The 16,401-nt window shown below is 44.9% G+C and overlaps 1 pseudogene; it reads left to right on the plus strand.

Moving 5' to 3' along the window:
• On the plus strand, nt 1-2,419 carry LOC119339421 (annotated as a pseudogene).
• The last annotated feature ends 13,982 nt before the right edge of the window (nt 2,420-16,401 follow it).

A 16,401-nucleotide genomic window follows, 5' to 3' on the forward strand; every position in this document is an offset into this window, starting at 1 on the left:
ATGGTGGCGTGGAAGGGATATGCAAATCTCAACAAGGTATTTTGGATTCATATTAAATGCAACTAATTTACTAGGAGTATATGCAACTCCCAACTAAAGATTTTCAATTCATAGTAAATGCAGCCAAACCCTCCTCTACATGGAAGTGCGAGGGATACACAAATCCCAACCGAGGATTTTTGGTCCATAGTAAATGCAGCCAAACCCTCCTCTACGGCTGGTTACAATGGGCAAGAACATAAGCTAGTAACTTACACACTTCCCTAGACTATGTTACTACCTTCATAGTGGGTAGGAACATCTATGTAGTGTCATGCAACGATGTATTTATTAGGTTATAGACTCATTATTTCTTGGAGTGTGCGATGTTCCGGTAACTTAGCTAATTACCACAAGCACCTCTCTCTTCATTAAATATGTGCCACATAAGCAAAGTTGTATTGGAGTGTGTGATGTTACTCCTAAGTTCCTCCCCATTGTGACCAGCCTACATGGAAGTATGAGAGATACGCATATCCCAACAAAGGATTTTTGGTTCATAAGACTAGCCACAGTGGGAGTAACTTCAGCAGTAACTTCAAGTCCAACTGAGCAAATTTGTCTATGTGGCAATGAGTTAATGGAGAGAGAGGTAGTTCTAGTAACTTAGCTAGTTACTGTAACATCACACATATCAAGGCAAGATGAGTCTATAGCATAATAAATGAAGTATTGCATGTTACCACACATATGTTATTTCCCACTATAGAGGTAGTAACATAGAGTAGTAACGTGCCCATATTACTACTCTATGTTACTACCCATTATGACTAGTCTAATAAATGTAGCCAAACCCTCCTCTACATGGAAGTGTCCAAGGGATATGCAAATCCCAACAGAGGATTTTTGGTTCATAATAAATGCAGCCAAACCCTTCTCTACATGGAAGTGTGCAAGGGATATGTAAATCCCAACGGAAGATTTTTGGTTCATAATAAATGTTGCCAAACTCTCCTCCAATAGTTCAATTCATCATCTATAAAAGGGTACTACTCGTACTCATTGTTGCATGCACAGACCAACACAAGTTAATTAGCCAGTCGGTGTCTTTGCATTTCTACAACATATATCCATGGAGCTCACCGCTCACGCTCTCCTCCTCCCTCTGGTGCTTGCGGCGCTCCTCCACCCCACCACCGCCACTGTTGACGATGCAACACCAGGCCTCGGCGGCGGATTCAGCCTGCGCATGGTTCCGAGCCCCAGCTGGAACAATACCATCCATGTCGACGACGACGGCTTCCTTCACCTGAAGGAGCCAGTTGGGCACGACACCACCGCGCTTCGACCGCACGTACGCTTTCTCCCAGGGAGGTAAAGCGTTGTCACCATTGTTGGGACGGGCCATGGCCGCCGCACGTACACCCTCGCGATGGAGATGACCAGCAGCCTGACGTGGATGCAGTGCGTGCCGATCCAACGCCCATTTCAGCAAAATCCGCCGCCCTTCCACCCGCGCATGTCCCCGTCATTCCGCCACCTCGCACCCACGAGCCGCCTTTGTTCACCCCCGGGGCACGACGTGTGCAAGTTCCACGTCACCCTCATCCGCCCCGGTGGCAAACATGCAAGCGGCGTGCTCGGTGACGAGACCCTATCCTTCACGGGATCTGCGCCGGCGGTCTTTCCCACCGTCATCATTGGCTGCGCGCACAGCAGCACGGGTTTTGTCAGCCACGGAGTGCTCGCCGGCGTCCTCGGCCTGGGCAAGACGTATCCGTCGCTCGTCCCGGTGTTACTCCAACGGCACGGCTTACATCGCTTCTCCTACTGCCTCTTCTTTCTCGGGTCGGCGAAACGGCACGGCTTCCTCCGGTTCGGCAACGACATCCCGGTGGACACGAGGCGCATGAAGAGCACCAGGATCCTCTACCCCGAGGATAGCTCCTACTTTGTCAGCCTCAGCGGCATCAGCGTCGCCGGGACGCAGCTGGGCGGCAACTTGGCGGAGGTGTTCAGGCGCCGACAGACCGCCGACGGCAAGTGGCACAGCGGGACCGTGATCGACGTCGGGACGTCTCGGAGTGTGATGATCCAGGCTGCATACAATGTCCTGGAGCAGGCCCTGGCGGAGCACGGCAGGAGGCTCGGTTTGCCGGTGCACCACACCAGCTCCGGCCTCTGCTTCCGCGCGGCGCACTCCCACTTTTCGCAGTTGCCCACGGTGACACTGCACTTTGAGCAGGACCTCGTGCTCACACCGATTCAGTTGTTTGTAGTGCACGAGCAAGACATTTGCCTCGCCCTGTCACCGAGCCTGGACATCACCATCATCGGGGCAATGCAGCAACGGCGCACGCGCTTCGTGTACGACCTCGCCGCCAGCAGGGTCTACTTCGCCCCCGAGAACTGCAATGACGACACCGGCGAGCATGATTGATATTCTGTTTTTTAGCGAACGACCCGATTTGACGTGGTCAACTGTCTGTTTTTGAAATAAAAGGAAAAATAAACTATAATGAGAGTGCACAAACAAACAAAATAGGTCAAATATGTACTCTATTTTTTTTGAAAACTACTTGGCGCACTTTATTAAACTCATATCAAAGTTACATCATCCACAATGTCCGAAAGTAAAAAGCTGGGAGGATCACCATCCCAAACAAAAGTAGAATTTAAATTGAAACTATGTCTAGCAAGATTGTGCGCCAATCTATTAGCCTCCCTAGGGCAATGAGTGAAGGATACCGCACCAATACGGTATGCTTTTTGAAAACAATCAGTCAAAATAGCAGTATAGGGGCTCCAAATGTCAATCACGCCATTGCATGCTTGAATAACTTCCAATGAGTCAGATTCAACAATGACCTGATGACAGCCGAGTCCTTCAACCAACTCTAGTCCTCGCTGAATAGCTACTGCTTCCGCCGTTGTTGCATCAAGGAGATGATGAAGCAACCAGGATGCTCCCGCAAGAGCCTCTCCTCGGTTGTTTCGAAGAATTGCTGCAGCTGCACCCGTTCCATCTTCAAAAAAAGCGGCGTCAACATTTAATTTATAAGAATTGATTGGAGGTTTCACCCACATAACTTTATCCGGTTTCTTCTGATCCGCAGCTCGAGAAAAGTTACTTGTGATCGCTTGGATAGCGAATGCAGTACCTCAAGGATTTTGGACATTTTTGCCCTTAACAAATTCTCGTCGCTGCCACCATATATACCAAGCCCCAACGACCAAAGACTCCCGGAATCCCAACCTACCAAGAACAGGTGAATGTCTCGCCGGCTGCGTTAGTAATTCTTCAAGGATCACACTACCTGACCTGTCAATTTGAATGACTTCACCTATTATTTCATGTAACCCCAGTTTCTTCCATACTTCTTTTGCTCTTTCACATGTAAACATCAGATGCCGCATATCTTCCGCCCCTTGCTTGCATACTGGGCATTGAGGCTGTACCTTGATGTGTCTGTTTGCCAAGATCGACATCCTTGGGACAATACCATGTAAAGCACGCCAGGCGAAAATTTTCACCTTACTTGGAATTTGTATCTTCCACAAAATATCCCATACCGGGTTTGCATGCATAGCTCCTTGGCCATCCCCCCACCTAGTTTGAGCACCAAATCGATGTTCCCATTCCACATAATAAGCTGATCGAACCGAGAACGAGAACGACTTTGTATACTGCCATGCCACAAAATCTTCAGTCATGTTAGGGCTCAAAGGGATTTTAAAATTCTTTCCACATCCACCCAAATAAAATTATCTCTAATCAAAGCCTCATCCCACTGTCCTGTAAAGGGATCAATTAAATCATCTACATTCTGCAGAAGTCTTTGTCCTTTCACAGTTATTACTTTCCTGTTCGGACTGATAGGCACCCAATGGTCCTCCCATATGTTGACGTTTGCTCCAGTACCAACTCTCCATATGTGTCCTCTCATAAATGTGCGTAGCCCAGCAATTATGCTCTGCCAAGTAAAAGAGGATCCCTTCTTCGGACCCGCTTTCAGTAAATTGCCATCGGGGTAATACTTAGCTCTGAGAACAGTCGCACACAAAGAATTTGGTTTTATGATCAACCTCCAACTTTGCTTTGCTAACATAGCGAGATTAAAAGCGTGCAAGTCCCTAAACCCCATACCGTTCTTTTTTGGTACACACATCTTCCACCATGCCCACCAATGCATTTTCTTTTGTTCTTCAGTATCTCCCCACCAAAAGCTAGACATTTCGTCTGTTATGAGCTTACAAATCTTTTTGGGAATATTAAAAGCTGCCATAGCAAAAACAGGTAGAGACTGAATAACAGCCTTCAATAAAATTTCTTTGCCACCCACCGAAAGAAACTTTTCCCGCCATACCTTTAGTCGCTTTATTACTCTCTCAAGAAGATGAATAAAACTATCACTTCTATCTGCCCCCACCATTGCAGGAAGGCCGAGGTATTTATCCGAAATTGCCTCCGTCATAATATTCAGCTGGGCACAAACTGCAGCCTTTACTTCGACATCAACATTAGGACTGAAGAAAATACTACACTTTGCATCACTGACCATTTGTCCCGAGCTTGCACAATATTGATCAAGAACATGTCTCAACGAGGTTGCATTAATTAAATTTGCCTTCATAAGGATCAGGGAATCATCGGCGAAAAGTAAATGAGAAACCGATGGTGCATTTCTGCACACCCTTACCACTTCAATGCCATGAACCTCCTCTTGATGAGCCAATAAACTTGATAAACCCTCTGCACAAATCAGGAATAAATATGGGGATAGCGGGTCTCCCTGCCTGAGACCCCTTGTAGGAATAAATTCATCAGTCTCCTCGTCATTAAAACGCACCTTATATTTTACTGATTTAACACATGCCATCAGTAACTCCACAAACTCACTAGAAAAACCCAGTCGTATTAGCATCTTTTCCAGAAAAATCCATTCAACACGATCATATGCTTTATGCATGTCAAGTTTCACCGCACAGTACCCATCTTTTCCCTTCTTCTTATTTTTAAGCATATGCATACACTCATAAGCCACGAGGATGTTATCAGTAATCATACGGCCTGGCACGAAGGCACTCTGGACAGGTGAAATTATGTCATCTAGAACATGCTTCAGTCTCATCGCTATCATTTTCGAGATGACCTTATAAAGAACATTACATAAACTGATAGGTCTAAACTGGGTAATTTTTTTCTGGACTTTCGACCTTTGGAATTAAAACAATAACAATATCATTCCACCCTTTAGGAATTACCTTGTTATTAATAGCCAAAAGAACTTCATTGCAAAGAGAATTTCCGATGATATGCCAACATTTTTTGATGAAAATGGCATGAAGCCCATCCGTACCTGGCGCCTTCAAGTCTCCGATGGAAAACAAAGCCTTTCTCAAATCCTCTGCAGTATACGGTTTATTAAGAGCTTCATTCATATCCGTAGTTACTCTAGGTACCACTTTATCAAGGATCAGAGGGTCTACATCATCAACTTCAGTGCTAAACAACCCCAAAAAATAGCTAGAGATCATCGGGTTAAGTTCACCAATACTTTCACGCAAAATACCATTATCATCTTTCAAACCTTTTATTTTATTTCGTTGCCTTCTTGCACTAGCCGAATGGTGAAAATACTCTGTATTTTGGTCACCAAACTTCAGCCAATCAACATGTCCACGCTGAGCCCAATACAACTCTTCTTGCTCCAAGAATTTCTCGATCTCAATTGATAGTTCTTTCTGCCGTGCTAAATTCTCCTCTGTCATAGCATCTCTAGTAACTCTTTCTAACTCACGTTGGGTACTTCTCAGCTTTTTTCTCTTTCTTTTCAAAACCGAGCTGTCCCACATGTGTAGCCTTTTATGCACCAACGCCAGCTTATCAGCGAGGCTACCATCAGAAAGCTGTGTGTCGGTCCCCATGCAGCTTGTACTACATCATGAAAGTTTTTTTCTTTTAGCCACCGTGCATCAAACCGCAGAACAGATGGGCCAAACCTCTCCTCGCTGGTTGTATCACAGTGCATCAAGAGAGGTCTATGATCCGATCTGCTATACTCCAAATTCTCCAACACAGCATTGTTAAATTTGTCATTCCACATCTCATTAGTAAGTGCACGATCAAGCCGTTCACGAATGTTTCCTCTCTGCCAAGTATAGCGATCTCCAACATACCCAAAATCTGTAAGGTTACAATCCTGCACCGCATCTCTAAAAGCTTGCATATACCTCTCTGGTCTGACGTTGCCTCCCTCTTTCTCAAAGGGATACATTATTTCATTGAGATCACCGAGAACCATCCAAGGCATATCACAAACAGCACGTAATTCTCTTAATCTCTGCCAGGTTAAATGTTTGTCCCTCCATCTTGCCTCTCCATACATGCTAGTTAATCTCCACATGTTTTTTGACCACTACCAACAAAAGCTTCTATATAGTTAAGTGTCTTATGTCTCAAAGAAATCACCACTTCTTTCTTCCATAACAAAAGAAGGCCACCACTTCTTCCATCGCTCTCCACAACCTCCTTATGATCCATCTTGAGCCTTCGTTTCAAAGATTCTGCAGCCCATTCTTCAAGATGTGTTTCTGATAAGAAAATAACATCCGCTGCCCTCCGCTTTTGGATGTCCAGTAACGCACGAACTGTCGCAGCCTTATGAAGGCCACGGCAATTCCATCCGATGATTTTCATTGCTGATGGTAATCTTCCTCGATGGGGTTCGCCAATGGATCACTCGAGGAACCTGTTGCTTCTGTCCCCAACCTCTGTCCCTACTTGACCGTGAATTCTCCTCTCCACCCCTTCACTGATGGATCACAACTTCCCTACAAAAACTCAGACTCCGATTGCAGCACTACCACTCTGGGCAGGGCAATATCACAAATTCCTTGCGAGAACTCAGACTCCCAAGCACAACAAACTGAACCGATCAAGGAGATCAGCCAGGAAATTTATCCTACTACGGCACCACCTGAAGTGGCCACAAACCCGCAGTGGAGAGAGAAAACCAGAGCCGACACCTCAAGGCATCAACCTGGGACAGCAAAACGCTGGTCCCCGCACCGCCGCCAAGGAGGCGGCCGGGGGCGGACCAGCGGAAAACCTAGTCGCTCGAGAACCTGGGGAGATCAAATATGTACTCTATGTACAAACGAAGTAATGTCTTTGCAAGTAAGCTGAAACTCATTTTAAACAACTCCGCTGCCCTGCGGAGTACCGTGAGCCAATCATATGGCGCCATCGCATAGAGTATCATTCCAGGACACCGTGTTCGATTCATTCATCTTGTTACTTCGGCATTGGTATATCATCACTCGCCCTACCACCACGACCTAGTGTTTTGGAGTACATCTAGTGATTTTTATTTTTTCTGAAAAAGGTGAAATGTTTGAAAAATAATTCCACAAAAGTGTACGACCTTGCCGCCAGAGTCTACTCCGCCCCCGAGAACTGCAATGATGATACCGGCGAGCATGATTGATCTCCTGTTTTTTAGCGAACAACCCAATTTGACGTGGTTAATTGTCTGTTTGTGAAATAAAAGGAAAAATAAACTATATTGAGAGTGCACCTACAAACAAAATAGATCGATCTCTACAAACGAAATAATACCTTCATAAGTAGGCTAAAATAATTTTAAACAACTTCTTTACCTTGCGGAGGCCCGTGAGCCAATCATATGTCCCCAGCGCATAGAGTATACCAGGACATCCTATTTGATTCGTCACTCGCCCCACCACGACGATCTAGTGTTTTGGAATACATCTGGTGGTTCATATGAACCAAGCTGTGTCTATTCGTCCGCCCCCGCCCCCGCGTCGCCCTCCTTTGGTGGCACGGGGGTAACCCTAGCCGCGCCGCCAGACCTCCTATCCCCGTCCTCCATCGCTGCGCCGTCACCGGATGGGGCGCCGGTGAAGCCGCGCCTGCCCTAGGAAGGTGGCGGCGGAGCGATTTTTCTTGTTCGTTTCTCCTCTATCCCGCTGTAGATATCGCGGAGATGATGGCCCTGTCATTTCTGCAGAATGCTGCTAACGCGACACTACGACCAGAGACCCTTCGACGAAATTATGTGCGATGCATTAATCGCAAACGGTGATTTAAAAAAAACTGTCAAAAAAGATGCAAAACGTTTGCGATGACGGATACATCAAACACGGTTCAGATTTTAGTTGCGTGTGCGAAGGCATACGGTTGAGTTCAGTGAACTGTTTGCGATGAGGCAGAACAACAGAAACATGCAACCAGATGAAGGCGTGTGCGATATACGGCATACAGTTCACTCGGATAAACTGTTTTTGATGAGGCGGAACAACAAGAATGGGCAGCCAGATGAAGGTGTGTACGATATATGGCATACAGTTCACTCGGATGAACTGTTTCTGATTAGGCAACACAAAAGAAACGGTCAGCCAGATCAAGGTGTGTGCAATATACAACATACACTTCACACGGATAAACTGTTTGCGATTAGCCACAACAAACAGAAACAGTTAGATAGATCAACATGTGTGCTAGACGGGCACACATTCTAACTAAAAGAAGCGTGTGCGATGGTAATAACGAGAGCGCACGGTTGATGGAACAAGACGTTTGCTGACATCGCCTATTGCCGTGCACCCTATGGTGCAAATGCCACGTACGCGGTCGAGAACGCATGCCCACTTTACGCCTTCCGGTAATCGTACCGCACTTCGAAATATGAACCGTCAATAAATTTCGAACTTGCTTCCCTCCACATTCACAATTACTGTTCACACCGATCAAAACTTGTTCACACCGATCAAAACCTAAACGGTTTTCCACTTAGCAGCGTATTAGTACTCGGTTATAAATACTACTTACTCCAAGATGACTGCACATTCCTCCTCTCAACTACTCATCCACAAAAACAAAAAGTCTTTTCATCATCGTTCCCTTGCATCTGCCATGGCCCGCATGAGTTCTGGGTCGAGAGATCACTACCAGGAAGAGGCGAGCATGGAAGCGGAAGCACGAGAGATGTCCCGCCTCGCCATGAAAGCAGCCGACATGTCCCGCCGCGCGGCTGTAGCATCATAGAGGTCCCGCCGTGCCGCCGAAGCAGCACAAAGGTCCCGCCACGCTGTCGATGCAGTAGACTGGTCCGTCCACACCACGGAAGCAGCAGAGATGTCCCGCCGCATCGCGAATACAGCAGAGATGTCCTCCCGCGCAACGGCGGCATGGGAAAATGTCTCGTGGACAGGCAAGGACTCTCACAGGTGCATGCGCGCTATTGATACGTCTCCAACGTATCTACTTTTCCAAACACTTTTGCCCTTGTTTTGGACTCTAACTTGCATGATTTGAATGAAACTAACCTGGACTGTACGCTGTTTTCAGCAGAACTGCCATGATGTTGTTTTATGTGTAGAAAAGAAAAGTTTTCGGAATGTCCTAAAAATCCACGGAGGCACTTTTTGGAATTAATAAGAATTATTGGGAGAAAGAAATACACCAGGGGTCCCACACCATGTCCACGAGACAGGGGGCGCGTCCCCCCTATAGGGCGCGCCCCCTATCTCGTGGGCCCCCTGGACCTCCACCGACCTCAACTCCAACTCCATATATTCACGTTCGGGGAGAAAAAAATCAAAGGAGAAAGTTTCATCGCGTTTTACGATATGGAGCCGCCGCCAAGCCCTAATCTCTCTCGGGAGAGCTGATCTGGAGTCCATCTGGGGCTCCGGAGAGGGGGATTCGTCACCGTCGTCATCATCAACCATCCTCCATCACCAATTTCATGATGCTCACCGCCGTGCGTGAGTAATTCCATCATAGGCTCGCTGGACGGTGATGGGTTGGATGAGATTTACCATGTAATCAAGTTAGTTTTGTTAGGGTTTGATCTCTAGTATCCACTATCACTACTAGGGAAAAGGCTACTAGCAGCGCGGGTAAATGGCTACTAGTAGCGCGGGTACCCGCGCTACTAGTATCGCGCTACAGCTAAAAGTTAGTAGTAGCGCGGGTCGAACCCTCGCTACTGCTATTATGGACCTGCGCTACTACTAATGACATAGTAGTAGCGTGTCTATAGTGCCAACGCTACTAGTATCCTAAATACTAGTAGCATGGCATTTTATCCCCACGCTACTACTAGCTTATTGGGAATTAAAAAAAATAAAATCAACCAAATTCATTCTAGCACACAGTTTCTGTATCTTCTTTAGTTCCTCATTGTAGCAACAACTCATGTATATTTCCATTCTATCACACAGTTACATAAGCAACTACGTTCCTCATTGTAGCAGCAACTCATGTATAATTCCACTCTATCGCACAGTTACATAAGCAACTACCTACGTAAGTTGTTATGGCCTGATCCGAAAATTGGACCACTTGTCAATGTGCGGCGCCTGCCCGGGCTGAACTTGCGGCCTGCAGCTGCGACGGAACACACTGGATAGCCTCGAAGAGCCACACCTGACTGACGGCAGCCGCCGCCTTGAGTTGCGACGCAGTCACGTCCCTCGCTCTGGCCCTCAGCTCCAACTGGACCGGTCTATGTCGTCCTCGTGCCTCGCCACCACTGGATGGAGGAAGCCATCGTACACATGCCCCGCTCCCCGCACTCTGAAACCCAAGCATCATTAAGATTCAGATTCAGAATTGGCCACATATTGAATCAAGTATATCTGAATGTTGGTCATCTCTCAGGCTCGGGGTGTCTGGTCGACTACTTACCCGTGTGCTGGGGTGACAGAGGTAGAGAACGAGCAGCAGCTTCGCTTCTCTATACATCGGCAGCCACGACACCGTCTAGTCCATGAACCTCTCTACCATCATCGTCGCCACCACATAAGACATGTTGGATCAGTTTTCCTCAATTAAATATAGTAACTGTTATGGAAGCAGTCATGGTGTACATTGTACACTAAAGCAATCGTGGATGACCCGGAGCTCCTCGAGGTCGGAGAAGTCACTACTAGGAAAAACATAGGCAAATCAATCTCGGTGGAACAACATAAGATTGCATTAAGATTTCAGAATTAAACATAGGCGTATCTCATAGTTTAAAACAAAGGCACTCAACAGAAAAGTGCATAAAAGATTCCAAAATAACTCAACAAGGTGCTTCAGCTAGCATCATAGGAGGGGATGTAGATGTATAAAAATTAAGAGAAAACCTTTGGCTAGAACAGCAACACAGCACAGGAGCTACGCTCGATGGCGGAGCTCACTAATCGGTGGAGAAGGTCGAAGTACCAAGTATGTAGCAGCACGACAGAGGAGCACCTATGTTAATGCTTCCCATACAGTTGATTTAACTCTTAGTAGTTCTTACTAAATTTACATAATCTGGGAAAGTGTAACCGACAAAAATGTGAGGCAAATAGAATCTTTAGTTCAGCAGAAGGATCCTACTAGTTCATCTACTAAATTTACATAAACTGAATCTTACTAGCACAATCAGAATACTATGGTTTCTACAAAACTGTACTTTTGAGTACTGTGAGGTGTTTGCCTAAACCAACAACAGTAGTTTCATAAATTTGCTGGGAGCAAAGTCAACAAAATAATTATCATGTGAGGCATAATCAATTGAAAATAAAAATCATGATGACAAGTTTCATGGTTATCATTATTCTTAATAGCATACAAGTCATCACAATAATCATCATAGATAGCAACTTTGTTCTCATAATCAATTGGAACCTCTTCCGAAATAGTGGATTCATCACTAAATAAAGTCATGACCTCTCCAAATCCACTTTCATAATTATCACAATAATATTCAACATCCTCCAAAATAGTGGGATCATTACTTCCTAAAGTTGACACTCTTCCAAACCCACTTTCATCAATATAATCATCATAAATAGGAGGCATGCTTTCATTATAATAAATATTCTCATCAAAACTTGGGGGACAAAAAATATCATCTTCATCAAACATAGCTTCCCCAAGCTTGTGGCTTTGCATATCATTAGCATTGCGGATATTCTAGGAATTCATACTAACAACATTGCAATCATGCTCATCATACAAAGATCTAGTACCAAACATTTTAATGCATTCTTCCTCTAGCAATTGAGCGCAATTTTCCTTTCCATCATTCTCACGAAAGATATTAAAAAGATGAAGCATATGAGGCAAACTCAATTCCATTTTTTTGTAGTTTTCTTTTATAGACTAAACTAGTGATAAAACAAGAAACTAAAAGATTCGATTGCAAGATCTAAAGATATACCTTCAAGCACTCGCCTCCCCGGTAACGGTGCAAGAAAAGAGCTTGATGTCTACTACACAACCTTCTTCTTGTAGACGTTGTTGGGCCTCCAAGTGCAGAGGTTTGTAGGACAGTAGCAAATCTCCCTCAAGTGGATGACCTAAGGTTTATCAATCCGTGGTAGGCGTAGGATATAGATGGTCTCTCTCAAGCAACCCTGCAAGAAAATAACAAAGTGTCTCTTGTGTCCCTAATACACCCAATACAATGGTAAATTGTATAGGTGCACTAGTTCGGCGAAGAGATGGTGATACAAGTGCAATATGGATGGTAGATATAGATTTTTGTAATCTGAAAATATAAAAACAGTAGGGTAACTAATGATAAAAGTGAGCGTAAACGGTATTGCAATGCTAGGAAACAAGGCCTAGGGTTCATACTTTCGCTAGTGCAAGTTCTCTCAACAATAATAACATAATTAGATCATATAACCATCCCTCAACATGCAACAAAGAGTCACTCCAATGTCACAAATAGCAGAGAACAAACGAAGAGATTATGGTAGGGTACGATACCACCTCAAAGCTATTCTTTCTGATCGATCTATTCAAGAGTCCGTAATAAAATAACATGAAGCTATTCTTTTCGTTCAATATATCCTAGAGTTCATACTAGAATAACACCTTAAGATACAAATCAACCAAAACCCTAATGTTACCTAGATATTCCAGTGTCACCTCAAGTATTCGTGGGTATGATTATACGATATGCATCACACAATCTCAGATTCAGCTATTCAAACCAACACAAAGTACTTCAAAGAGTGCCTCAGAGTTTCTAGCAGAGAGTCAATACGAAAACGTGTGCCAACCCCTATGCATAAGTTCACAAGGTGAACCCGCAAGTTGATCACCAAAACATACATCAAGCAGATCACGTGATATCCCATTGTCACCACAGATAAGCACATGCAAGACATACATCAAGTGTTCTCAAATCCTTAAAGACTCAATCCGATAAGATAACTTCAAAGGGAAAACTCAATCCATTACAAGATAGTAGAGGGGGAGAAACATCATAAGATCCAACTACAATAGCAAAGCTCGCGATACATCAAGATCGTGCCATATCTAAAACACGAGAGAGAGAGAGAGAGAGAGAGATCAAACACATAGCTACCAGTACATACCCTCAGCCCCGAGGGTGAACTACCCCCTCCTCGTCATGGAGAGCGTCAGGATGATGAAGATGACCAGCGGTGATGGATTCCCCCTCCGGCAGGGTGCCGGAACAGGGTCCCGATTGGTTTTTGGTGGCTATAGAGGCTTGCGGCGGCAGAACTCCCGATCTATGGTATTCCTGGATGTTTTTAGGGTATATGGATATATATAGGCGAAAGAAGTCGGCCAGGGGAGCCACGAGGGGGCCACGAGGGTGGGGGGCGCACCCGGGGGGTAGGGCGCGCCTCCCTGCCTTGTGGTTTCCCCGAACCTTCCCTGACGTCTACTCCAAGTCTCCTGGATTGCTTCCGTTCCAAAAATAACTGTCCCGATGGTTTCATCCCGTTTGGACTCCAATTGATATTCATTTTCTTCGAGACACTCAAATAGGCAAGAAAACAACAATTTGGACTGGGCCTCCGGTTAATAGGTTAGTTCCGAAAATAATATAAAAGTGTATAATAAAGCCCATAAACATCCAAAACAGATAATATAATAGCATGAATACTTCATAAATTATAGATATGTTGGAGACGTATCAGCAGCCCTTCGCTCGGCGAGGTGGGACTAATCTTTGTACACCATGGGTGGCAGCGCACCACCTTTAGTCCCGGTTGGTGGCTCCAACCACGACTAAAGGGGGGGGGGACCTTTAGTCCCGGTTGGAGCCACCAACCGGGACTAAAGGCCTGCGCTTCCCGCCGCTTGGCCTGGCCAAATTTGACCTTTAGTCCCAGTTGGTGGCTTCAGCTAGGACTAAAGGTCCCTCCTATATATACAACACTTATGAAAATTTCAGTTTCTTCTTCTCTTCTTCGTCTCCTCTGCTTCCATCGACATCGCCGCCGCCCCCCGTCGCCGCCCATGGCTGTCCCCATCACCGCCCTGGTCGCCGCCCCCCGTCGCCTCGCCTCGCCAGCCGTCGCCCGCTGTGAGTCCCTGCCCCGCCATGGCCGCACACACACACACACACACACAAGTTAATTAGATGAATTATTTTTTGTCTTTTAGTTTTTTATACTTTTAGATGAATGTATATATAAATGTTAATTAGATGAATTTTTTAGATGAATGTTAGATGAATTTTTTCGATGAATGTTAGATGAATTTTTTACAAATATATAAATATTAGATGAATTTTTTAGATGAATGTTTTTTTTAGTTTTTTATACTTTTAGTTATAGGAATGTTTGATGAAGTTTAGATATATAAATGTTAATTAGATGAATTTTGACATATGTCAAAGTTTGAATTTTGACATATGCAACATTAATTTGATCATATATCAAAGTTAATTTGATCATATGTCAAAGTTTGAATTTTAACATATGCAAAAATATTTGATCATATGTCAAAGTTTGACTTTTGACGTAGATTTATCAATAATGCCCCCATTATAAATGTGCACAAGTTGATCCAATTTTTTTTCTGATCTCTCATATATATCATGTTGTTTGTCAAAGTATTGAAGAAATCCATGGCTTGATCATTAGTCAGAAGTAACAGGCGTATGATGTTACGAAGCTCTTCAAAGTTGTTTTTGGAATGGAGTTCCAGATAGAATAATTCGCTTTTTGGTACAAATTTCAGCAAAGGCCTTCCAAATAGCGATATTCGGAAGGCTCTTGATGAACTTCGTGCCAAAAACCTGATTATCCTATCCGGGACTTGGTTCCAAAACAACTTAGAGAGCTTCGTACCATTATGCTCCTGTTACTTCCGGCTAATGATGAAGCCATGGTTTTCTTGAATCGTTTCACACTAGACAATGTGACATATATAAGGGTAGATGAGATCAGAAAAAATTTGGACCATTTTCTGCACATTCAGAATGGCGCCATTTTGTTAAATCCCTTAAAGATTAAGAGAATCCGTTATGATTCTGAATCCTGTTCCTATAGCCAGGGACTAAAGGTTTTCCATGTATATAAGAAATCATAATCCAATCATTTAAAAAATGATACATTTGCATATAGAATTTGTTCTTGACGTCAACCATGCCCGGCCCGCATCCTCGCCGTCGACCCATTCGCGACAACGTCCTACTTCAGAGGAGCCTTGTCCGGGATTGGGCTCCGCCAGGCTGGCACTGGGAGGTCCTACCTTCAGGGGCGCGCCGCTTAGTGAGGAACCCGGCCCCGGGTCCCCTCGTCGACCCGGAGCTCCTTTGGTGGCGTTTGTGTGGGCCACTTTCGGTGCGGAGAGGGAGCCGGCCCGCCGGAGGTGGTACATCGCCGTGTCACGGAGGAGGACGAGCACATCCGTTGCTACATGGCTGTGGTTGGACGTCAGGTTCTCCAATACCTGGCAGATTGTTCGGGGATCTCACCCGAGCTATGATCCTGTGATGGTTCCTTCTCTTTGGGTGTCCACCGCCCGCGCCCCACGAACCGCGAGTGAACTAGATTAGTCGATGGTATTCGATATGTATTAGCTAGCTAGTGATGTATTCAATAATATTCGAGATGATGTATTCGAGATTATATTGTTTGATAATATTCGAGACGATGTATTCGAGATTATATTCGATGATGCATATTATATACTACGATTCAGTTTTTCCTTATTGATTGCATGCAGAGAAGAAGAGGAGGCCATGTTCAACATCATATGCTTCCCTTGCCCAGATGATGAGTTTGAAGAAGACTACGACTCGCAATATCTGAACCCTACCGGTGAGGGTATGATATTTGACGAATACGAACGAATAGATGAAGTAGAGAACTATGATATCGATGACGAAGGAAATCTTGTTCTTGAAATAACAAAGACCGGCAAGGTATATTTATATAAGCAGGCATCTGGTGATCATCACATATTTTAATTGATTTGTATATATATTAACGAATCGATATTTATTCTTTCAGCCCTCCGGATCGAGCAAATATTCTACAGGCAGCAGGATAGTGCGAGGCCTGGCCAAAAAGTTGGAGGATGGCGTAAAATACAACACCGGTACCATCAAATATAATGGCGAACCGCGCGAGCCTAAGAAGAAT

This window comes from Triticum dicoccoides, chromosome 7B, assembly GCF_002162155.2.
Source record: "Triticum dicoccoides isolate Atlit2015 ecotype Zavitan chromosome 7B, WEW_v2.0, whole genome shotgun sequence".
Lineage (NCBI taxonomy): Eukaryota > Viridiplantae > Streptophyta > Magnoliopsida > Poales > Poaceae > Triticum > Triticum dicoccoides.